Genomic DNA, 24,138 nt, shown 5'->3' with positions numbered 1-24,138 from the left:
ATGAAATATTGGGAATTTCAGGAAGAGGTTTGGAAAATAGTGTCTAGGGATCAGGAGACCTGACCTTAAAGGTGAGACAGCACCACAGTATTGCTGCCATGAAATCCCCCTCACTGCCTAACTGCTCCTGCCGACCACGAGGACCAGTGCACAATAGAGTAAGTACTGGGAGTTACATGATTTGGAACAGCAATTTTCAACCTTTTTCATCTCATGGCACACATAAACTAACTACAAAAACTCTGCAAAAATACATATATTTTGCTGATCTGACCCAAAAAATAGGTATAATTTTGAATGATTTAAAAAATACACACACACACACACACAAGTAATTACCTACCCTTTTTGCTCCAAAGTGAATTTTAACAAAATCAGGTGCCTATACTGTTCATAAGAATTTTTAGTATCAAGTATTAGTCAATCACATGCAACTTTATTATGTAATATGACCAATAAGATGCAACTCAATTATACGACCTATACATTTATGGCTCAAAACAGGGCATTCACACTGGTCGGCTATTGTTGTATTGGCTGTAGTCATTTTTTTTTTATTTGACAATCCAGGGGAAAAGAGGTTAGTGCCCCTGACTAAATAGGTATCATATGTATTAAAAATTCTCATAGCATACCCATTGAAAATCACTGGTTTGGGATATCCTAAATAATAAAAGGCTAATATGCAAATAGACCGAACAGCGGAACAACTGAACAACCAGTTGCTATGATGTGCGCTGACCACCAGGGAGCGTGCACAGAATATGGTGGGCGTCAGCCGCGGTGGGATGGTGGAGCAGGTGAGCGGGGGCGCCAGACCAAGGCGCTGGTCGTTGTCATCAAGGTGAGCCTCTGGTGGTTAGTGAAAATTCTTTGCTCCCACCCGGCGCTTGCACCTGCTGCTGGTGCCGGCCCTGCTTGCACCCGCTGCCAGTGCTGGAGCCGCCGCTCGCACCCACTGCCAGTGCCCGGTGCCAGCCCTGATCGCTCGGCACCAGCAGCGGTTGTGAGCGGTGGTTGCTGGCCTCAATCGCCCCTCAGGGCTTCTCCATCTCCCCCTGCTCCTGAGGGGAGATTGGGGCCAGCAGTCGCCTCTCACACCCACTGCCGGCAACGGCCCCACCTGCACCTGCTGCTGGTGCCGGCCCCAATTGCTCCACGCCTTCAGCGGGTGCGAGCAGAGCTGGTGCTGTCAGCACATGGGAGCGGGGGCTGGAGGAGTGGGGCTTCGGCAGACAGGGAACCGCGGGGGGGAGGGGGGCAGGAGGGGCCAGGCGGGGTCGCGGAGGATGGGCCAAGACCTGCCCCTGTGCCTTCCGCAGCCTGTGGCCCACAGTTCCTTTCAAGGTGCACGAATTCATGCACTGGGCCCCTAGTACTAGTAATATTCATCACAGGAGTTCACTATGCCTAGGTTCCCAAAAGATCTGATATCTTCATTAATTTATGCTTCAAATTCAGCTTCTGGATGATGTTCTATATTTAATTTACAACAATTTAATATGTCACATTATTTAAAAAACCTCAAATCCATTATTTTTAAAGCAGCACAATTTTTCCTTCTGATGAAAACTTTTAAGACCTACTCTCTTAACTACTTCCAAATATACAAGATAGTATTATTAACTATAGTCACCATGTTGTATAGTATTACATCCCCATGGCTTATTTATAACTCCAAGTTTGTACGTTTTGACCCCTTGCATCCATTTTGCCAACCTCTAACCCCCTACCTCTGGCAACCACCAACTATTCAACTTTTTGGTTTTTAGTTCAATATACAGTATAAAAATGAAACTTACATTACCCAACTTTGATCTGTCAAACTTCAGTTAAGAAAACTATCAAAGTAGTTTCCTTTAAATCGTAACTGCTGAAACTTACAGTCCAAATTTATAAATAAACTGATGCAAGCTCTAGTCAGCTTCCTTAATTACATGTTTATAAATATATTTAATAATCTGAAAATATAGACTATTTAAACAGGTTCTTAATTTAGCATTTAAAAACTAACACATTTGCCTACTACTTTGTGCAAACAAATAACATCAGAATTACTTCACCTCACATAATGAGCTTCCATTCATGGTAGAGTTGGTACCCAGGGCCTAGATAAAGCTAAAACTATGAGTAGCCTAGTTATGATAACAAGGAGCCAATATTGATGAAAAAGCTTTAGCATCTCATATTCCTTCAAAATTGCATTGAACAAGGTGAATGGAGACACAATGGAAACACTTTCCTTGTGCCTTTTAAATTTAATCTCTAAGAAAGAAGGATATTATTATAAATCTATAATCTATATTATAAATATATTATAATCTATATTATCTACACTAATAAAAGAGAAACATGGTAATTGGCGTACGACCGCTACCCTTTTCATTGGCTAATCAGCAAATAAACTGTCAGCCAAGATGGCCTCCGGCAGCCAGGCAGCTTGAAACTAACATGAGGCTTGGTTGCCTCAGTGACGGAGGAAACCAAGTTCCCCGCCTGGGGCTGCAGGCCTCTGAGCAGGCAGTTTAAGAAACATTGTAACAAATACCGTAGGATGTCAGCCAGCAGATTTGCAACATTGTAAGCAAAGGCCAGAAACCTACTTTCAGCCGAGCGGACGCCTAAGAGCTGGAGCCAAGCTTCAAGGTAAAGCTGGCCCAGAATTAAAAAAGAAAAAAAGGAGTGGTTGGGAACTTCAGTCACTCCCAGCCTGAAAACAGCCCTCAGCGCCTCACCCAGGATGGCCAGGCATCCCAGTGGGGACCCCCACCCTGATCCAGGACACCCTTCAGGGCAAACCAGCCGGCCCCACCCATGCACCAGGCCTCTACCCTATATAGTAAAAGGGTAATATGCCTCCCGGCACCGGGATCAGCGTGACAGGGGGCAGCGCCCAAACCCCCTGATCGCCCTGCAGCTCTGTGTGTGACAGGGGGCGGGGCCCCAACCCCCAGAGCAGCCCTGCTCTGTGCCTGATAGGGGGGAGTTCCCCAACCCCGCCTCCCCCCCCCCCCATGGGCCTTGCTCTGTGTGTGACGGGGTAGAGCCATAACCTCCCCATCGGCCCTGCCCTGAGTGTGAGAGTGGCGGCGCCCCAACCCCCTGATCGGCCCTGCTCTGTGGGTGATAGATGGCGGTGCCCCAACCCCCTGATGGGCCCTGCTCTGTGCGTGACAGGGGGTGGCGCCGCAACCTCCCCATCGACCCTGCCTTGAGTGTGACAGGGGACGGTGCCCCAATCCCCCAATTGGCCTTACCCTGAGCGTGACTGAGGGTGGCATCACAACCTCCCAATCTGCCCTGCTCTGTGCATGACGGGGCGGCGCCCCAACTCCCCAATCGGCCCTGCTCTGAGCCTGACCAGGGGCTGCACCTAGGGATTGGGCCTGCCCTCTGCCACCCAGGAGCAGGCCTAAGCCAGCAGGTCGTTATCTCCCGAGGGGTCCCAGACTGCGAGAGGGCACAGGCCGGGCTGAGGGACCCCCCTCCCCCCCCCCGAGTGCACAAATTTTTGTGCACCGGGCCTCTAGTAAATTTATAATCTATATTATAAATCTTCTTGAGTATAGATACCTTATTTTATGAGATCTACAAAAATAAGAGATTACCAAGGCCACTGTGAAAGAGACTGCTTTTCTCCTGCCACAGTATGGAATTGGGGCTCTGCACTTGGCAGACTAGATATTCTAACCTCCTGTAGAAAAAAGCAAAACACCATAACGTAAGGAGTTTATGTATATTAAAAATACAAAACTATTATTGCTTAATAACATATGTGTGTAAAGGTATGAAAGGCAAGCAAGAATAACAAAAATTCACAAAACTATAATAGTGATGACCTCAGAGAGGGGTTATACATGCTCATGGGATTGGAGGCTGAACAGTAAGAAATAGTCATGTACTAAGAGTTCTCCAGTGGCATGTTGAAAGAAAATGCCACTTCAGGTGAGGTATTTTTAAAAAGTTAGCGTGCTGCCTATATCTTCTCTTTTCTTTTCCACTGGTCATAGGGAATGAAAGTCATAGACAGAAGAAATCACCCGGAAGAGAATCCACCCACCAAAGAGGACAATACACTTTAGACTCTTCCAGGAGTAAAAAATAAACATCTACTGTGTCTGAGCCATTATTTTCAGTCTGCTATAGCAATTTGGACTTCACTAAATTTAGTCAAATACATAGTTTAGATCAGCATTTTCAACTGGTGTGCCGCAAGAATTTTTAAAACATGCAATACATGACTATGTAGTCAGGGGCACTGACCTCTTTTCCCCTGGATTGTCAAAAAAAAAAAAAAAAGATAATAGCCAACACAATAGCTGACCAGTAGGAATGCCCTGTTTTGAACCATAAATATGTAAGTCATATAATAGAATGGCATCTTACTGATCACATCGCACAATAAGGTTGTGTCTGATTGGGTAATTCTTGGTACCAGAAATTCTTATATACAAATATAGGTACCTGTTGTGTTGTGTGTGTTTTTAAGTCACACTGGAGCAAAAAGGGTAGGTAATAAGTATTATTATATATTTTTGCAAATCAATCAAAATTATACCTATATTATGGAAGATCAGCAAAACAACATTTTTGGTGTGCTGCAGAATTTTAATATTAGTTTATGTGTGACATGAGATGAAAAAGGTTGAAAATCGCTGGTTTAGGTAGCTGCAAGGCCATGATTAAAACCCCTGTATCGCCCAGCCTTGCTCAGTGGTTAAGCATTGACCTGTGAACCAGGAAGTCATGGTTTGATTCCACATCAGGGCACATGCCCAGGTTGTGGGTTTGATCCCCAGTAGGGGGTGTGCAGGAGGCAGCCGGTCAATGATCCTCTCTCATCATCGATGTTTCTCTCTCTCTCTCCCTCTCCCTTTCTCTCTGAAATTAACAGAAATAGATTTAAAAAGAAATTCATTCCTTTAAAAATGAATGAATAAATAAATCCCACATATCCTCCTCAGCCATATTCAGTCATTGACTGGTTTACTCTATCACTGTATTTTCCTTATCACCCTTCTTCATCCAAACAGAAAACAGAATCATGAAGAGAAGTGAGGGAACATCATAATGAGAGTACCATTATGACAGTAGCAGATCATTCTCTCCTATTTCAACTCAACAGCTTTTGTCCTTGTTTATCACTTGCACAACGCATTTTTTAATTCACTGGCAGAAATGAATATATTGACTACTCTCTTTCTGTTCCTAACCAGTCATCTAACTAGAATTACTATATTCCTCAGAAGTGGAGATGTACAAAGTATGTGAATTTGAGGCAGGTAAAGCCAAGAGTAATTTTCTAGAAAAGCAGAATTTTAGCACAGATTTGAAGAGAAGAAATTCTAGGCAAAAGGAGAAAGAACATATGCCAAGACCTAAAAAAAAAACACACAGAAAGGCAGAAAACGGAGAATGGTATTGGAGAGGCTGGCTAGCTCCAGATTCTGGTAGGCCATATAAAAGGTTGCTCTTATTGCAAAAAAACAAGAAGAGATTCCATGAAGATGTCTGGTAGGCCATATAAAAGGTTGCTCTTATTGCAAAAAAACAAGAAGAGATTCAATGAAGATGTCAAACAGGTAAATAAAAATTGATCAAATAATTTTTATAAATTACAGTGAAAAATTAATATGTAAAGAACAAAATCCCAATAGAAAAATGGACAAAATAATTAAACAGAAACTTCAGAGGAGCCCCCCAAACAAACAGAAACATATGGGAACAAAAAAGTTCAATGTCATTAGCCAGTCACCAAGGAAATGTAAATTAAAACCATAATGCTATGACATTTCATAGATCACTGCTGGTGGGAGAATAAACCAATCCAACCTCTTGCAAAAAATCTGGCATCAAAAATTCGATTATTAGGTTTATATACTAGGAAAATCCTTATCCAAAAATGTCACACGTACATAAATATTCAATGTGGGATTTTTCATAATACCCAAAAACTAGACATAACCTAAATATACATTAATAGAATGATCAATATGTTGTATTGAATATTTTATAATATGGAAAATTAACAAAATACAGCTAGACCAGGGGTGGGCAAACTTTTTGACTCGAGGGCCACAATGGGTTCTTAAACTGGACCGGAGGGCCGGAACAAAAGCATGGATGGAGTGTTTGTGTGAACTAATATAAATTCAAAGTAAACATCATTACATAAAAGAGTACGGTCTTTTTTTTTTTTTTAGTTTTATTCATTTCAAATGGGCCGGATTCGGCGTGGGCCGTAGTTTGCCCACGGCTGAGCTAGACACATCACTACAAATGAACCATACAATGTTAGGAGAAACAAATAATGTGATTTCATTTCTCAAATATAAATACAAAGTTAAATATTGTTCAGAGATATAAATGTAGGTGATAAAGTTATAAAGAAAAGCAAGGACCTAAACAATTCAGCAAAGTGTATCTTTGGGAGAAGGAGGGAAATATGATAGAGGAAGGCACGTAAGTTAGCTAAGCTGTTACATACATGTTTTATTTTTTACTCTTTAAATTATAAATTTGAGTTTTCATGTGCTCTTCTATATATATGCTACATTTCACAACTTTATAAAATGGATTAAGAGCAATAATATGTGTAAAGGCCCTAAACAGCACCTGGCATGGCAAATCCATTTGATGGGAATCCATTTCCATTTTCCTCTGCTTATGACCTCAGTGTAGGTGACAATCAAATTCAAGCTCCAGATTTCTAGTCCCCTGCCAGCACTATTCTCACCTCAGAATCCTGACTATCCTCAGGCCCCTACTGCTTCTCCGTATAACAGCGGTTCTCAACCTGTGGGTCGCGACCCCTTTGGGTTCAAACGACCCTTTCACAGGGGTTGCCTAAGACCATTGGAAAACACATATATAATTACATATTGTTTACAGTAGCAAAATTACAGTTATGAAGTAGCAATGAAAATAATTTTATGGTTGGGGGTCACCACAACATGAGGAACTGTATTAAAGGGTCGCAGCATTAGGAAGGTTGAGAACCACTGCCTTATAACCTTTACCCCTTCCTTCTAGAAGGGAAGTGACATTAGCACCAACAGCAAGGAGTTGTGATCCTGCTAAACTCTATTTCTGCCACCCTTGCTGATATCTGGATGGTGTGTTCCTGAATGACAGGGACAGGCTTTTTCATCTTTGGGGCTCCACGCAGTGCCTGATCCAAGTCCTCAGTAACTATTTAAACAGGTAAACAATACAGCTATATTACTAGTGAAAAATAAGATCAAAGTTTAAAATCAGGCTGGTGCTTACTCATGTTCCCCAGGTCCCGTCACAGTTTTTTTGTTTGTTTGTTTGTTTTTTTTCCGTCACAGTTTTAAAGACGCCTCTCTTGACTGCTCAGGAACACCAGAAAGACATATCCAAACTGCTTTGTCCACAAAAAAGGTGGATTTGTACTCATGGCTATATGTAATAAATCTCTATTCACGAACAATTCTTAATATTTTGAGTAAAAATCTAGATCCTTTTTCTAAGTAACATAAACGTTTTTCTATTTAAATTTTAAATATTATAAATGTTATAAACTTAAAATATACTCTGCATTATGCATAAAACTAGTTGATCCTCCACCTAAATAAAACAACAATATTTAATAACATATGTGACTGTTTAGCATGCTCTTATATTGGAAAACTGTATTGAGATCAACAAGGCAGTCATTTACGTTGTCCTTTATATACTACTTCCTCTGTCATGTGACAGTCAAAAGGCTAAGTGAGATGCTTGCAGCAAAGAAAACAATTTTGAAAGGTCATGCTACACAGATAGTCAGAATTTCTTTCACAATATCCTTACTGTGTATGGCAGACTATATGACAATCTGACCACAGTTATTTTCTGAGTAAAGCAAAAGGCATGTTATTTATCAAAGGACCAGAAACAGTAGGCACTCAACAATATAATCTTTATGGACATTTTTTCTAACTGCATAAACATCCAATGCAAGTAAAGAAAAAGAACCCTGCGGCAAAGAAAGAACTGGAGGAGGAAGAACTGGTAAAAACTGGAAGGCAAGTATAAGCCACTCCGTTTATTCATACTGTTCATATAAAATGATAAGAAGCTTCAAGCAAACTTTTTCAAATTAAAACGTAATTATACAATATTGAAGACAATGACTATGATTTACTTCAAATTTTCCAAATCTTAATGACAATTGCAACAAGGTGCAAAGTTTCAAAAACCTCTCTGCAGGGGCTGTAATCCCACCAACATTTTTTCCCTTAATAACTTTTATTGGTCTATTTTCCAACTGAACAAGGACTGTCTTCCCCACCTGTTACATAAATAATGTGTCAATCAACAGGAAGATAAAATTCCTCCAACTACTTTTAAAATTTCCAATCTCAGAGATTAACACGTATATTCTTTGAGAAAGAAAAAAAAATCATTTAATCCTTTTATCCAATCCTGAGCAATCAGTTATTCTACCTAGAAATGAAAACAACCTCTCTCAATATTGCCACTAAGCCTTCCAGTTCTCATATGCTTCTTGCCTCTGGTTCTGACTGAGAAAAATAATCTTTGCCTTACTTACCTATTTCATCAGCAGCGTTCTCCTGAGGCTACTGAAAGTACTTAGTATATTTCAGTATATTTACACTTCATAGCCAAGTTACACAGACATAGTAACCACAAGTTCCTGGAAATGCATTCTTTTTAAGGCCCAGAATTTTAATTCCTGTGAGGATTTCTCACTAATAGGAGACAACTTTCTTAACCAGTTCTAACTTCATAGTAGAGTATAAGGAATTGTGTTACTTCCAAAACTACTAGAAAACAACATTCTTTTAAGGAAATATACTGAAAACATTCTACTGCCCAAAAGCAAAGATACACTGTAAACCAAATTCAGGCAAAGGCAACCCTGTGTGTTACTGCTGGGAATGTAAAATAATGCAACTGATGTGTAAAAGAGTACAGTGGTTTCTCAAAAATTTAAACATAAAATTACCATATGATCCAGTAATTCCACTTCTGGCTACACACCCAAAAGAACTAAAACCAGGAACTCAAATAGACATTTATCCACCCACATTCATGGTAGTATTATTAACAATAGCCAAAAGGTGAAAAGTAACCCTTATGTCCATTGATGGATGAACAATCAACAAAATGTGGCTTATACACACAATGGAGTATGATCCACTTTTAAAAAGAACATTGTGACACATGCTACAACATGGATGAACCTTGAGGACATTATGCTAAGTGAAATAAACCAGCCACAAAAGGATAAATACTGTATGATTCTATTTACATGAGATATCTAGTATAGGCAAATTCACAGAGATAGAAAGTAGAATATTAGATATCTGGAACTAGAGGTGAGAGAGCAATCTCCATGTCCTTGTTTAATGGGTACAGTTTCAGTTTGGGATGATGAAAAAGTTCTGGAGATAAGAGAGTGGTCACGGTTACACAACATTATGAATGTATTAAATATCAGCGAACTGTACTCTTAAAAATTGTTAAAATGGTCATCATAGCTGAATGGCTCAGTTGGCTGGAGTATCATCCCATACACCAAAAGGTTGTGGGTTCAGTCTCAAGTCGAGGCGCACACAGGAGGCAACCGATCAATTTTCTCTCCCAGGATACCAACCCACCACTGATTATAAACCTCGTAGATAACCTCAAGCCCCAGCTTATTTAAAAAGCAGGATACGAACTATAGTTTTCTTTCTCTTTGCCTAAAAATTCCTTGATTCACCTCTCTTCCATTTGTCTGCTTTCTAAGCAGAAAGGTTGTACTCTTCGGTAAAAGTTAAGCTCTTTGCCCATGTTCTTGATCTCAAAACATCTTACCTCCTCTGGGCAATTAATCACTCTAATTTTTAAGCTACTCTACATGCTCTAATGCAGTGATGGCGAACCTATGACGCGTGTCAGAGATGACACGCAAACTCATTTTTTTGGTTGATTTTTCTTTGTTAAATGGCATTTAAATATATAAAATAAATATCAAAAATATGTCTTTGTTTTACTATGGTTGCAAATATCAAAAAATTTCTATATGTGACACGGCACCAGAGTTAAGTTAGGATTTTTCAAAATGCTGACATGCCGAGCTCAAAAGGTTCGCCATCACTGCTCTAATGGATCATTCCTTTTTACAAAATATACCAAGTGCTAATGCTAAAAATGTATTTTCCTATGTGGCTAACTCCTCAAAATGACCAGTCTCACATCCTGCACAAATTCCTTGAAACACATTCTGTTTTATTCTTCCAGCTGTATATTTTGTAAAACCATTTACTTAAACTCTTATGATTCATCCTGGTCTACTCAATCTGTTCTCTCAGTTCAATAACCTCTTAATAATTAAATTCAATGGCCCCTTCTAGGGTATTAAAATCCTTTATCTTCCTACAGTATCTCTTCCTTCTGAAGAGCCCCTCCTTAAAACTCTTTATTGTGCTTGAGAGAAAAACACTGCATGATTATGGTTTCCTTCATGCCTTCCTTATTTTTCCTTTACTGATTCTTTTTAACAACAGCCACCCATTATAACAGGCACTTTCTAAAGTTCAGTGTTTCACCTTTTTTTCTCTGCTCTCTGCTAAGATACTGGAAATATTATCTACTTTCACAGCTTAAACGCTATGTGAATTACTCCTAATTCTGTATCTTCATGCCCTAAATTATCTTTTCTTAAATTTCAGTCTCATATATCCACATGCAAGGAGATAATTCTCAAAGTTCTACCTGTACCCCCAAAATACAAATATGTCTAACAGAATTCATCATGTTACTGTCCTACCCTCTGAACCTCTAATACCAATCTTTCCTCACAGTTTCCTTACTTTTCTTTTTCTGTTCATGGTACCATCATACTTCTAACCACTGTAACTCAAAATCTTGGATTCATTTATATGACTTCTTTCTTCCATATTCCCTGCCAAATCTACCTATGAAATCTACCCCGCAAAATGAATTCACAGATCAATGACTTTCACTCCTACTACTCATTCGGGTGGTCATTATTTCACTTCTTCAGCATTTATCAATGCTATAATTAACCAATTAATTTCATAGCTATTTGTTAAGCTCCTAACTTGCCTGCTAGACTAAAAGCTCAGATTAGCAGGCAAGATAACATCAGGCAGGGAATGTCCATCCTTGTTAATAGAATAATGAGGGTGTTAACAGTATAACCACGTTATTTATCACCCAAATCAGTAGACTTGAGAGTAAAAAATGGCATTAAAAATAGCTGTGTAATTACACAGTATTATGTGTCAATTATATTTCAAAGTTGGAAAAAATAGTTGGGCATTAGTTGATCTACAAGAGTCTTAAACCAGGATATATATGATCACACTAACTCTAATTTTAGTTAAATGATTGCTGCATCCTTAGTACATACTACATGATGGTTTAGTAAATGAATTAAGAGCTGAAATATTCACTTTATCACCTCCTTATTCTTTACTCCATTGCTAGCTTACTTTTAGCCACAAACACTGTCCCTGAAATGGGCCCTGCTAGAGCCAGCAATGAATGACCTTTTAACTGCCAAATTCAAAACAGTTTCTTTAGTTTTCAATTAACCTCTCTAAAAAGTTTTCAACATTACTAGCCCCTCCTCTCTTTCATGAAGCTCTGTTAACTCTGTGGTAAACTAATCCTAAACTGTCTTAAAACAAGACCTAGTACCTCCAGCTCCCACCCCAAATAAACTAAAAGATTTAGAATCTAACCAATATTCACAGTTTCCTTCTATATTTTACTTCTGGAAAAATAATGTAAGTAATCAAAGGTACAAAATTGAATCCTTACCTGGAAATGGTAGCCCCCATTTCAGTCTTTTAGGAAAACAGATGGCATTACTTATTTTTTTAAACGAAGTTTTCATGGAAGACTTTATCAGATTAGAAGATACACTGCAAAAAACAAGTAAAGATAAAAGGTATTAACATTAAATGTGCTAAATTAAAAATAAACAAAATAAATTTTATTACTTTTATAACATTTAATTACTCATAACTATATTTTTTAATATGGGAGAAATATAAAACACACATGAATCACAGTATTAAAATTATAGAATGTTAAAACTGGAAGGGGCTTAAGTAGATTTCCTATGCAACTAAATGCTCTCCTCTTTCTTTAAACCTTCCTATATAATAAAAGGCTAATATGCAAATAGACCAAATGACGGAACGACTGGTTGCTATGATGCGCACTGACCACCGGAGGCAGATGCTCAATGTAGGAGCTGCCCCCTGGTGGTCAATGCGCTCCCACAGGGGGAGCACCACTCAGCCAGAAGCTGGGCTCATGGCTGGGGAACACAGCAGGGGTGGCGGGAGCCTCTCCTGCCTCCATGGCAACACTAAGGACTCCTTGGGGGATGTCTGATTGCCGGCTTACGCCCGCTCCCGACAGAGAATAGGCCTAAGCTGACAGTCGGACATCCTTAGCCCTGCTGCAGAGGTGTGAGAGGCTCCCACCAATGCCGCTGCACTCGCCAGCCATGAGCCTGATTCAGAGCTTCTGGCTGAGCGGCACTCCCCCTGTAGGAGCACAATGACCACCAGGGGCAGCTCCTGCATTGAGCATCTGTCCCCTGGTGGTCAGAGCGTGCCATAGCAACCAGTCGTTCTGACATTCAGTTGATTTGCATATTAGCCTTTTATTATATAGGGGGTATGTGTGCATGTGTATTGATTTCAGAGATGAAGGGAGAATGAGAGAGGATAGAAACATCAATGACGTGAGAGAATCATTGATTGGCCAGCTCCTGCATGTCCCCTGCTGGGGATTGAGCCTGCAACTTGGGCATGTGCCCTGACCAGAAATCGAACTGTGACCTCCTAGTTCATAGGCTGATGCTCAACCACTGAGTCACACTAGCTGGGCTGCTTTTTCATTCTAAATTTTATTTTTATTGATTTATAGAGGTGACAATGGTTAATAAAATTATATAGGTTTCAAGTGTACAATTCTATAATACATGATCTGTATATTACATTGTGTGTTCACCACCCAAAGTTATTACTTTTTGAAAAACAACCGTCACATATGCATATATTTCTAAATTACATTTAATTTGCTTGTGTCCCCTGCTCCTTTTTCAGCTTGATAAATTGGTGTGCTATGAAGTCTTCAAAGACTTGAATTTTTTTCCACTCAATTTTTTTCTGAGTTTTATTCATATTACATTTTCATTGTATTTTATTATATAAATATGCCACAATGTATTTAACCATTCTGTTGAAAGACATTTGGACGGTTTATAGCTTTTTGCTTTTATCAACATTATTATACAAACAAGAATTTCTTTAGGGCATGCTTTCAACATAGATGTGAAATTGGAGGGTTATAAGACATGCAAATTCCCAACTTTACCAAAAATGTCAAAATATCTTCCAATTGTATCACTTTACCAATGTACCAGCGGTGTATGAATCAATAACATATCCTCTCCAAATACTTGGTAAAGTTCGATTTCTTAATTGGTGGCATTATAGAACATATAAAATGGGATAGCACTATGATTTCAGCTGTATTTTCTTGATTAGGTTGAAGACCTTTTCACATGTTTATTAATTATCTATGTTCCTTTCCACATTCATTTGTTCACAGATTTTGGTCATTATTGAGATCTCTTTTTCTTATTATTAGGGGGCTTTACATATTCAGGATGAGTACTGACTAAATAACTTGCAGAGCCCAAAGTAAAATAAATTAAAAATTTTAAGAGAGTGACAGCATAGCATTAAAATAACATGGGGTTCACTAACCGGTTTGGCTCAGTGGATAAAGCGTCAGCCTGTGGACAGAAAGGTCCCAGGTTCGATTCCGGTCAAGGGCATGTACCTTGGTTTCAGGCACATCCCCAGTAGGAGGTGTGCAGGAGGCAGCTGATCGATGTTTCTCTCTCATCGATGTTTCTAACTCTCTATCCCTCTCCCGTCCTCTCTGTAAAAATCAATAAAATATATTTTAAAAAAATAACATGGGGTTCTGTGTGACTGCACAGATTGCACATCTATAACACAGCGCTGTTCAGGAACCTAATTCTCTATTATATATAGTATTTTATTTCCCAAGTTTGTGGTTTATCTTTTCATTGCATTTATGGTGTCATTAGATGAACATTAATTTTAATGTGATAAAAAATATCATTTTTTAGTTGACTCTTCTGTCTTGTTGAGAAGATCTTACAGTCTTCATAAAGTTTCATGGCTTTGCCTTTCAATTTGAGCTCTAAACCATGGGTGTTTTCTAAGGATCAAGTTTACAGCCTTCTCCTCTCAGCTGTTATATCCCATTTTCCACTGATGACATTTTATAGGACTTTGTAGCCTTTATGATAGCATCCTAATCAATATCATTTAATTCATTTCTGGGCAAGCTCACTCAACTTGGATTAGAGTTTGTACTACACACCAAGTTTGGAATTATTTACATTTGTCAGTAGTACTCCAAGTCAGGAATTTTATGAAAGAAGTTCAAGGATTTGGTTAGAACAGTTTACATTTGAAAGAAGGGAGAGAACACTGCAAAATCTTCAAGTTTCATGAAAATTGGTAGGAATCAAAAAAGAGAGCATAATCGTTGCTATTAAGGTTGAAAATCTTTCATATTATACCTTCAAAAGAAAATTCAGCTAGGAAGCAAGTAATTTAATTCTAGTCTTGGTGTCTGTTTTTGAAATAGGATCAATAATTCTCTTTTTAAAGTGAGAGAAAGATTATAAATTTTAGAATGATGTCAAAACGATATCAAATTGCTCAGATTTCTCAAAAGTAAGGAAATCAGTAAACTCAGTAAGGGAGGCTATGTGTGTGGGGGAGGGATATATGGGAACTCTGTACTTCCTGCTTAATTTTGCTGTGAACCTAAAACTGCTCTCTAAAAAATAATGTCTATTTAAAAGGGGAGGAAAAAAAAGATTTGACACAATATCAGCTAATACTGAATGTAAATATATTGCTTACTGTTCTTAGTCCACAAAATTACTCTGATTTCATCACAGAATTCAACAAAAATTTATTCTTAAAGTTCCTGATAATTCTTTAGGTATAAACGATGTTATCAATGACCTTACATATGAAGATCCACTCACACAATTTCATTGTGGGGGGAAAAAAGAAACAATATACTAGATGGAAAAAGTTCTAGACAAACAATAAATATCCAATATAGCCAATTATCATAGGGGAAAATGGGCATTCTCATTAGTACTCCAGAAAATAAATATTAAAATCCCAATAATACCACTGTGTACCCACGAAAATAGGTAAAAATTAAAGAAAATAGCAATACCCAGGCTTGCTGAGGATGTGGAGCAATGGAAATTCACATGCCTTATGACACAGGAATTCCACACTAGATATAATATTTTTATATTAGTTTCAGGTATACAGCACAGTGGTTAGAAATTTATATAATTTAGGAAATAACTGCCCCAGTAAGTCCAGTACCTACCTGGTACCATACTGAGTTATTACAATACTAGAGGCCCAGTGCAGGAATTTGTGCAAAGGTCGGGTCCACCCTGATCGGGCCAATAGGGGAGGGGACGCAGGAGGTTGTCTGGCCGGCCCTGCCCCCGATGGGGGGGGGGGACAGATGACTGGGGGCGGGGCCAATCGGGGGAGGGGCTACGGGCAGTTGGTCAGCTGGTTGAACTCCCAGTCAAGGGGACAATTTGCATATTAGCCTTATATTATATAGGATTACTGACTATATTCCCTATGCTGTACTTTATAACCTTGTGACTATTTTGCAACCACCAACAGTACTTCTTACTCCCTTCACCTTTTTTACCCAGTGCCCCACCCTCCTCTCAGCAACCATCAGTTTATTCTCTGTATCTATGAGTTTTTCTGTTTTGTTTGTTCGTTTATACTGTTCTTTAGATTTCAAATAAATGAAATCATATGGTATTTGTCTTTCTCTGACTTGTTTTACTTAGCATAATACCCTCTAGAACCATCCATTTTGTCTTAAATGGTAAGATTTCATTCTTTTTTATGGCTGAGTAATACTCCATTTGTATATATGTGCCACTTCTTTATCCAATCGTCTACTGATGGACACTTAGGTTGCTTCCATATCTTGGCTACTGTAAATAATGCTGCAATGAACATAGGAATACATCTATCTTTCAAATTAGTGTTATGGGTTTCTTTGGACAAATACCCAGAAGTGGAATTGCTGGGTCATAAAGTAGTTCTATTTATAACTTTTTAAGGAACCTCCGTAACTACTATGTTTTCCATAGTAGTTACACCAATTTACAATCTCATCAACAGTTCATGAGGGTTCCTTTACTCCACATCCTCATAAATACTTGTTTGTTAAATGTGTACACATGTCAACAAAAATTATTTTCTAGAGGTTCACAGCAGTATTATTCAATATAGCCAAAAACTGCAAACCCAAAACAGAATGGATAAATTACGATATATTATCATAATGAAATACTATATTGCAATGAAAATGAATTAAGTACCTTAGAGCATTATAAAAATGAATTGATACATAAAAATATGCAAGATGTTAAGCAAAAATAATAATAAAAGTATGGGACAGTTGTTATAATGTACTTTGTGTGGGGGGGGGTGGGTGTTTGGGATTGTGTTTTTGTTAATTTTCACCTGAGGATATTTTTCCCATTGATTTTTATAGAGAGTGGAAGGGAGGCAGGAAGGGAGAAAGGGTGAGAGGAAGAAAGAGAGAAAAAGAGAGAGAAACACTGATGTGAGAGACACATCAAATGGTTGCCTCCATCCCTTGCCCCAATAGGCCTGGATAGAACCTGCAACCCAGGTACGTGTGCACAGGCCAGTGCTCTAATACTGAGCTATAATGTACTTTCGGCAGAGGGATAAAGATGTAAAGAAATAAAAATCTATATTAATATTTGCTTATATGTATAAAAGACATTGAAAGATTACAGAAGAAACTCATAATACTAGTTTCCTGGGCAGAGTAAGATGTTAGGGGTTTGGCACAAATATGATTTGGATAGCTGGGAACAGGGATGGGAGACTGTTTACCTTCGTACATCTTTTATTTTTGAACCATAGGAATCCATTATATAATACAAATGTAAATAATCCAGAAGAAGGATTTGAATACCGTAGACATATTTTTAAAACATTTAGATATGAACATCTACATTACAAAAAGTTATCAGCAACAAAAATAATTTCCTAATGCCTCAAACACACACAAATAACGGGAACCATTCTTACACACCATGAGGATGAGATTATAGCTTTGTCCATCTTAAAGCTTCGTGGAGCAACTCACAACTACGCTTAACAGGTAAATCTCACAACCCTATTATTGAACAAAAGATATCAGAAACAAAGGTCCCCTACGGTATGATTCCATGATGATGTTCCAAAAAATGGGCGAAGCTAATCTATAGTGTTAACTGTCAGAGCGTGATTACCTTTGGGAAAGAAGCAAGCAGTGATGGGGTAGAGAGTGGGGGAATAACATATATGGAGAGTTCCTGTACTCCTAGCAAGGTTCTCTTCTGGGTGGTGGTTACATGGGTCTGATTATTTTGTGACAAGTCATGATGTTATACACTTATGATTTTTTGACTTTCACATCTACCAGACTGATCAAAAGGACTGGGAATCACTCAGTCGTTGTGGCTCAGTGGTTGAGCGTCAACCCATGAACCAAGAAGTCACTGGTTCGATTTCCAGTCAGGGTAAAAGCCCGGGTTGTGGGCTCAATCCCTAGTAAGGGGTGTACAGGAGGCAGCTGATCGATGATGTTTCTCTCTCATCAATGTTTCTATCTCGCTATCCCTGTCCCTTTCTCTAAAGTCAATAAAAAGCTTTTATTTTTTTAAGGGACTCGGTATTAACTGCTTGTGAGAATGTGGAACAACAAAAACATTTTACTTTCCTGGTGCAGTATAAATAGCTATAGCCTCTTAGGAAAACATTCTGGTATTATCTAACATACTACATCAATTTATGTTGGGAGATTTTAACACCACTGATATTGAAATGCATCTTACTATCAGTCAGATAGCAGGTATGACCTATAGGTCACTGCCTACACATGTAACCTTGATTCTTTTTCTTGATGGCCTAATAAGACAGCTACAACTCGTTAATATTTTAGTACACAAACCATGCAAGGACCATTTGAGGTTAAGAATACAACTGACCTCTCTTACCTCATGCTTTGGACTTTCCTAAAAGCTCTCAAACAAGCAGCAGCTGGCAACAGTGTGCCCCGTACTGCTCAATAAGTGGCCCCAAGCCTGGAAATAGTGGCAGCCTGCCCTGGTTCACAGCTTGGCCTCTCTTGGGCACCTCCAAGCTCAACACAAGTAGCAGCCATCTGCAGATTGCTTTGTAGCTCATGCTGGATGGCACCAGGCAGGGCATAGGCAAAGGATGACTTTGCACCTCCCAGGAGGCCCCAGAACTAGTGCACCTGGTGGTCAACTTCCACCACAGCGGATTACAATCCTACCACCTTCCTGAGTGACACACTCAAGGGGCAGACTCAGTGAGTATCAAAGCCCCACTGAAGCAAGTCCTGCTCCATAGGGTCAGTTCCTGCACAGCAAATCTTCGGCTGTAGTAGCAGCTGATCCTCACAACCAATTGGCCTGGGGGTCAATCCCTCTTAGTGACACCAACATAAATCAAGGCTCAACTACAATAGGACAGTGCACACAGCTCACACAGCTCACACCTGGGCTGCCCAGCTTAGATGATGAGAGAGACCTATAGGACACCTATTACACAAGGCCACTCTACCTAGTTCGGGAGACATAGCAGATCTACCTAATACATAAAAACAAATACAGGAAAGCAGCCAAAATGAGGAGACAAAGAAACATGTCACAAATGAAAGAACAGGAGAAATCTCCAGAAAAAGAAGTAAATGAAATGGAAGCAAGAAAACTACCAGATACAGAGTTCAAAAGAATAGTTTATAAGGATGTTCACGGAACTTAATGAAACTTAAGGAACTTAGTAAGAATTTCAAGGAATTTAGTGAGAATATCAACAACATTAAAAAAGGACCAGTCAAAAATGAAGCATACACTAACTGAAATAAAGAATAATTTACAGATCAACAGTACAGTAGAGGATGCTGAGAATCAAATCAAGAATTTGGAATATAAGGAAGAAAAAGAACACCCAATCAGAAAAGCAGAAAGAAAAAAGAATTAAAAAAATATGAAGATGGCCCTAACCAGTTTGGCTTGGTGGATAGAGCGCCGGCCTGCGGATTGAAGGGTCCTGGGTTAAGGGTACATACGCAGGTTATGGGCTCGATCCCCAGTAGGGGGCATGCAGGAGGTAGCTGATCAATGATTCTCTCTCATCATTGATGTTTCTATCTCTCTTTCCTCTCCCTTCCTCTCTGAAATCAATAAAAATATGAAGATAGTGTAAGGAGCCTCTGGGACAACTTCAAGTGTACCAACATTCACATCATGGGGATGTTAGGAGAAGAGAGGAAGCAAGAAATCAAAAACCTATTTGAAAAAATAATGACAGAAAACTTTCCTTACTGGTGAAAGAAACAGACATACAAATCCAGGAAGCACTGAGAGTCCCAACCAAGATGAACCCAAAAAGGCCCACACCAAGACACATCATAATTAAAATGCCAAAGGTTAAAGACAAAGAGAGACTCTTAAAAGCAGCGAGATTGGGTGTGGAGAGAGCAGAGTGACTGAAGAATGGCTTCTCTGTGTACAACACATCCAACAGCAACTTGGGCTTACTCCTCACGGGTGGCAGAATAGTATGGCCTTCCTGTGACATTACGCCCTATACATTAAAAAAAAAAAAAAAAAAAAGCAGTGAGAGAGAAGCAGTTAGTTACCTGCAAGGGAGCACCCATAGGACTGTCAGCTGATTTCTCAACAGAAACTTTGCAGGCCAGAAGGGAGGGGCAAGAAATATTCAAAGTGATGAATAGGAAAGACCTACAACCAAGATGACTCTACCCAGCAAAGCTGTCATTTAGAATTGAAGGTCAGATAAAGAGCTTCCCAGACAAGGAAAAGCTAAAGCAGTTCATCACCACCAAACCAGTATTACGTGAAATTTTAAAGGGTCTTCTTAAAAAAGAAGAAGAAAGAGAAATAAAAGATAAAATATATATAAACAATAAAATGGCAATAAATGCATATCCATCAACAATTGACTCTAAAAATCAAAATAAATGAACAAGGAATCTAGTGAACAAAATAAACTGATGAATAAAATAAAACCAGAGGCATGAAAATATAGAACAGACTGAAGAATCTCAGAGGTAAGGGGGGAGAGGGGGGGAAGAGATTAACCAAAGAATTTATATGTATAGAAGCACTACCTATGGACACAGACAATAGGGTAGTGAAGGCCTGAGGCAGGGTGGCAGGGGACAATGGGAGGAGAATGGGGGATATCTGTAATACTCTCAACAATAACGTTTTAGAAAAAAAAATAAAGAATTCATACTAATATCTCAGATTCCCAATCCAAAATCAAAGTCATATTTACAACTAGCTTTACCACAGTGATAAACTCTCATCTTCAATATATTAAAAACCTTAATCCTAAATTCACATAAAGTAGTTATAAAATTCCTAAATCAATCCAGTATGAAAAACCATGTACTACCTAGAGTTCAGTTATTTGTTCTGTGGACCCTGAGAAAAATGATACCTCCCAAGAAGGGCTCACTGTCTCCACTCTGGCCTCTCTATTGTGCCAGAGCAACTAGAATGTACCTTGCACAGCAAAAAACAGACCACTTCGATACCTTGCTTAAAACCTTCCAAAAGCTTTCCAGTGTAACCAGACCTGATGTGCAACTAGGACCTATAAGCACCCTATATGATTTGGTATCTGTCTACCTATGACCTCATCTTCCACTCTCTTCCTCATTCACTACTCTCTAGCCATACTGGTTTTGCTATCCCGTTGTTACATACTTTGCTCCTACCTTAGGGCTTTTGTACTCACTGTTCTTGCAGCTTGGAACGTTCTGCCCCAGGTCATCCACCACCTTCTAACATTCAAGTCTCAACTCAAAAGTTACCTCTTTTAAGAGAGTTTTGGTGTATCATCACAATTAAGATAGTAACCTGGTACTTTCAACAATATAGATAAATTTCAAAAATTAAATACATTTTAAAAATAAAATAAAAATTTCTTTCAAGATAGCAGCCTGGGTCATTCTTGTGAACAAAAAAAGAGCTCTACAGATAGTAATCTCGTAGAGTGACCTAATCATAAATTCCTAACCGGGCAAGTTATGGTGGATAGTCACGCCCCAGGCACATAACTTCTTTTTTTAAAAATATGGTTTGTTTGTTTGTTATTGATTTCAGAGAGAAGGGAGAGGGAGAGACAGAAAGAAACATCAATGATGAGAGAGAATCATTGATTGACTGTCCCCTACAGCCCCCACCGGGGATCAAGCCTACCACCCAGGTATGTTGCCCTGACCTGGAATTGAACAGCAACTTCCTGGTTCATGGGTAGTCGCTCAACCACTGAGCCACATCGGCCTGGGCCATATAACTTCTTTAGTAAAAGGTTTATCTTTGCTTTAAGCAAGCCTTGTCCATTATTTCTATGCATCTAGCTCAAAGGGTGGGAAACCTTTTTTCTGCCAAGGGCCATTTGACTATTTATAATATCATTCACTTAATATAAATTTATGTTGCTTTGAAAAAAAGCTTCTAGATTTATTGAATTTCGAGTCCAGCCTGCGGTTGCCTTCGCAGGGCCAGACCAAATGATTTTGCAGGGCTTATAAAGCCCACAGGCCAGACATAACCCACCCCTCATATAGGTTAACACATCTTTGAAATGCCTCTTTTCTGCCCTAACCGGTTTGGCTCAGTGGATAGAGCACTGGCCTGCAGACTCAAGGGTTCCAGGTTCGATTCCGGTCAAGGGTATGTACCTTGGTTACGGGCACATACCCAGTAAGGAGTGTGCAGGAGGCAGCGGATCGATGTTTAGAAACATTGATGTTCCTAACTTTCTATCCCTCTCCCTTCCTCTCTGTAAAAAATCAATAAAATATATTAAAATGAAATGCCTCTTTTCAGACCCCATAGGAGCCACCCTCAAGAGAGCACATTATCATGTTAACTATCCTGTAATCCAATCTCGACCTTGCTTTCTCCTACTTTCATGTAATCTTCCTTCCTTCCCTCCTTAATTTCAAATGCCTAAAAAAAGCTGCAAGAAGCAGTTTTCTCAGTCTGTTGAGATTTTTCTTACTTCTAGGAGTATCTATCCCCTGTCTGGCTCAAAGAAATTTTTATAAAAATTCTCTACAGGCCTGGAAGTTCTTACATCGACATTTTTTATAAGTCTAAAATTATCTATCTATCTATATAAAAGGCTAAGTGTCCTTCCTTCCCTCCGACAGGTAGCTATGACACGCACTTACCACCAGGGGGCAAACACTCAACACAGGAACTGCCATGATGCGCATTGACCATCTATAATAAAAGCGTATATGCTAATTAGACAGGAGGTCCTTCCAAACATCCTTCTAGACGACCTTCCAGATGAAGCCGCGGCGGTGGGGGCCAAGGCAGAGCCAGCCGCTGTGGCGGCAGGGGCCGAGGCAGCCACCGCAGCAGCAGCAGCGGGGGCTGAGCCCCTTGCACAAATTTCATGCATCAGGCCTCTAGCTTAAAAATAAAGAGCACCACAGACCTAGCACCACGGACCTGGCGCTGACAAACCACAGACCTGGCGCTGACAAACCAACACTCGGCTTCCTCCAAGTGGAACACAGGCCCTGCCACCACCCCGAAGTGACAGCCCACCAAATTGCAGCCAACACTGCTGAGAACCCATGGCACAAAATGCAGCCCACAGCCCAGCCCAGCCCAGCACCGGTGACTGTGGGAGCTGAGTAATGATGTCACATAGTAACACCAGGCTTCCTCTCCCTAGAGCAGGGGTGAGCAAACTTTTTGACTCGAGGGTCACAATGGGTTCTTAAACTGGACCGGAGGGCTGGAACAAAAGCATGGATGGAGTGTTTGTGTGAACTAATATAAATTCAAAGTAAACATCATTACATAAAAGGGTACGGGTTTTTGTTTTGTTTTTTTAGTTTTATTCATTTCAAACGGCCCTCGGGCCGTAGTTTGCCCACGGCTGCCCTAGAGACTAGCCTCCTTGGAGTTTCTTCAGCCCAGGAACATGACTGGCTATATAGCCAGGTGCAAACATTTTACATTCAACCAAATATTTGTGAACATTTTCCCGTGCCTCATCTCATTTGATCCTCACAGAAGTCCTGGAGTAGGTAGATAGGAGACTCAGTAGAATCCTATTTTCTTTTCATTAGCCAGAAAATGGAGATTTAGAAAGTTTAGAAACCTGACCCCACTGAAAAGAAGAAATGGTGGACCTTGAAAATGACTTCAAGCTTTCTCACCGCGCAGAATATAGTCAAACACTGCTGCAGTTAAATATTTTACCCTTTGTTCTCTGTGCGTGATCTACAATAATAATCTGCTTTGTGTTGATATTTACTGCTGTGTTGCTGACAATTATCTGAAAGAGAAGTCGGGGTGCTTCACTGGGCTGAAAAAAGGTTAGCTAAATCAGAAAGCAGGTCTAATTAAGCAACTTTATCTATATACAGGCAGTCCTCGAGTTACATCGGACTTGACTTACGTCAGACTTGACTTACGTCGTTCCATGGTTACATTGCCATCTACCATTTACAGTATTTATAAAAAAAAAAAAAAAGTTCCATCATTTCCATGTATGTACATATGTGCTTTATGTTTTTTATTATTTATTTTAAAAAAATAAAGGTCAGGAATTGTTATCTTTCTTTTACATTTTTTTTACTGTTTCACTTCATTACTGCTGTGTTTGTGCTCCATGTGAGTGACATAGGTGCTTATGAAGGTGGGATCCGACTTATAGAGAAAATCATGTTGTGTCGCACCATAGGAACGGATCTCTGACGTAACCCGAGGACTGCCTGTATACAAAAGGCTAAGCTGACTCACGCATGTGCGATACATATAAAGCTCTCGCCGGTGCCAATCGCACATGTGTGTTTTGATCTGTCACTGTCGATTGTGAATTTGGTTGACACTTCTATTATAGAGAAAGGGCAAATAGCAAT

The 24,138-nt window shown here is 39.5% G+C and overlaps 1 protein-coding gene and 1 non-coding gene across 5 annotated transcripts in view; one reads left to right on the top strand and one right to left on the bottom strand.

Annotated features, from left to right (window-relative positions):
• The window catches only part of PIK3CB (phosphatidylinositol-4,5-bisphosphate 3-kinase catalytic subunit beta), a 144,686-nt gene that overhangs the window by 95,737 nt on the left and 24,811 nt on the right, over positions 1-24,138 (bottom strand). For all 4 annotated transcript variants that reach the window (XM_059663805.1, XM_059663808.1, XM_059663806.1 and 1 more), the window contains exon 2: positions 11,803-11,906. The gene's annotated coding sequence lies outside the window, so the exon portion shown is untranslated. The remainder of the gene's footprint in view (positions 1-11,802; positions 11,907-24,138) is intronic.
• LOC132215955 (small nucleolar RNA SNORA11) lies at positions 19,682-19,810 on the top strand. The gene has a single exon (XR_009448651.1). It is a non-coding gene; the product is annotated as a small nucleolar RNA SNORA11 (small nucleolar RNA).

The sequence above is a fragment of the Myotis daubentonii genome, chromosome 14 (assembly GCF_963259705.1).
Source record: "Myotis daubentonii chromosome 14, mMyoDau2.1, whole genome shotgun sequence".
In the NCBI taxonomy this organism is placed as follows: domain Eukaryota; kingdom Metazoa; phylum Chordata; class Mammalia; order Chiroptera; family Vespertilionidae; genus Myotis; species Myotis daubentonii.
This window is presented reverse-complemented; position numbering and strand designations above follow the sequence as displayed.